Here is a 2,508-nt window from a genome sequence, read left to right as displayed (position 1 = left end):
GAAATGTTTTACATTCCGTTGCTATACTCTTAGACTTGCATGTGTAGGTTGATTGCTTGACTTGTGCTAAGTTGCTAAAATCTGCCAAGACTTAAAATTGGGAAAAGGCTAGATTTTTATTTGATCAAGTAGTCTAATTGCCTCCTCTAGACATACTTTCGATCCTACACCATCACATCATTCTCCTAATGATGTGATCTCGTTATCAAATGACAACACTTGTCTATGGTTAGAAAACCTTAACCGTCTTTTATCAACGAGCTAGTCTAGTAGAGGCTCACTAGGAACACAATATTTGTTTATGTGTCCACACATGTATTTAGGTTTCCTATCAATACAATTCTAGCATGAATAATAAAACCTTTATCATGAATAAGGAAATATAAAATAACAACTTTATTATTGCCTCTAGGGCGTATTTCCTTCAGCTTCTTCAACATATCTTTTATGAATTGCGGCAAGTCCTTTTCGCCCATTACTGCCTTTAAGGTCCGCATGCTTCTAGTGTATAACTGCTTTGTAAGAGAGTATACATCTTTCAGCTTCATGATGCTATCCTAAAGGCCGCAAGTTCTATCACCTGCATAGAAGTTTCGGTATGTGAGCCGCCAGGCGGGATATTACTTATGCATGACTTGCCAGGTGAGTTAAATTTTCTTTATAAGTTGTGGGATAACTTACCAAATATAGTTTGGGTCATTTGAGTAATATGGTGCTTTAAGCCGGCCAATTGCTCAGTGACCGGTGCCAATTGGCTTTCGGCGGCTTCTGCACGTCGGATCAAGGCGGCCTTTTCAGTTTCAAAGGACTTTTTTTCTGATTCAAAGTCTGCCTTGATTTTCTCCAACTCCTCCAGAGAGGACTTCAAACTTGATTCAGCCTTGCTTCACAGAGCCTGCTCAGATTCAAAGTTTTTTCTTAAGCCAGTCAAATTTGACTCGGCCGTACTTAGAGCCTCCCGCAGAATAAGGAGATAAGTCATTTAACAAATGTTGAAGTAAGTCGGCAACAATGTCTAACCCATCATTTGGGGGCTATACCAATTCACTTTCAAAGGAGAAGTCCCAACAGATTGCAAGCAATATACTCAGCACTTGGAGGCTAATGCATATCCTTTTTCTACCTTCAAAACTATAAGAAGACCCGGCTCATCTCATAAACATGAGCCAACCCTTGGGGGCTACAGGTTAATTCTTTAAGGTATACTACTATGGAAAGATCCGATTCCTCTCATGAAGATGAGCCGCCCCTTGGGGGCTGCATGGCATTTCTTTTCATAAAGGATGTATTGGAAATAACCGGCTCACCGTTGACATGATAACCCGACCCTTGGGTACATGATATATGCGATGCTAAGAATGATTAAGTGGTACATGATATAAAAGAAGTCTACCCTTGATTAATGACAAGAGGTGGCCGCTTGGAAGCAGTTGACTCGCCGTATGAGGGTGATGACTCCTGATAATTTGAGTTAGAAGGACTAAGAGGCTGCCTAACAAGGCCGGCTTTGGGTAAAGAAGGAGTTGGACTGTTTGGCACCTCGTTACACCACTTGCGAGCAGATGGTTCATGAGTTAACTCGGCCACTAGATCTCCAGAGCCGCCACTTCTAGTTTGGCGCCTCGACTCGTGTTGTGTTTTCTTAAAAATAAAGTTCAGGTCTAAATGAGCATTCGGATGAGAAAAACTTACTTGCCGAATAACTGCCCAGTGATCTTGGGAGGCAAGGATTCCGAGCCGGAGGAGATGGAAATTATCTCAACATCATCAGCCCAGCTTGTGGTGACTTCACCCTGAGAATAAGAGGCGTCAGTAAGCTTAGTAAGGAGATGGCCAAGGGTGTCAAGCTCTACCTCTGATTGATTGTCAACTTGTGGCGACTTCACCCTAAGAATAAGAGGCGTAAGTAAGCCCAATAAGGAGATGGCCAAGGGTGTCAAGCTCTACCTCTGATTGATTGTCAGCTTGTGGCGACTCGCCCCTAGCCGCCGGCTCATCTGCAGCAGCAGACTTTTTCTTTTTCCAAGTCGGTGCAGTTTTGGTCTTGACTACTTGTGCTTTCTTCCTCTTTGAGAAGGGAGAGTCGACAAAACGCATGATGATTTGTATGTTCGATGTTGTATTGTTGAATTATTTGTTGTATTGAAAGATGAACTATTTGTTTGAATTGTAATAAAATTGAACTATTTATTATTGTTGATTTAATTTTATGTGTTTGATCTTTTTGGTTTTGTTTGAAGTACATATGTTGTTTGTGCTGGCACGCGCGTTATTTTTTTAGTGCCTCCTGGAGCGGCTCGCGCACGCTATATTTGGGGCGGCCACTGGAGCCAGCGCTCAGCTATGCGTAAAAACTGATCATTTTGACGCTGTAAAGACATTATTGCGCGCAAGCCTTGCGCGTTTGTTGGAGATGCTCTAAACTAAAGAGAAACTCAGAAGTCCACCGTACACCAGGTCCACGCAGCCCCAGAGCCTGCGTCACTGATAACAGCAGCGCCCCCCTGC

This window comes from Triticum urartu, chromosome 7 (genome assembly GCF_003073215.2).
Source record: "Triticum urartu cultivar G1812 chromosome 7, Tu2.1, whole genome shotgun sequence".
Taxonomy (NCBI): Eukaryota; Viridiplantae; Streptophyta; class Magnoliopsida; order Poales; family Poaceae; genus Triticum; species Triticum urartu.
Note: the sequence above shows the minus strand (reverse complement) of the source record.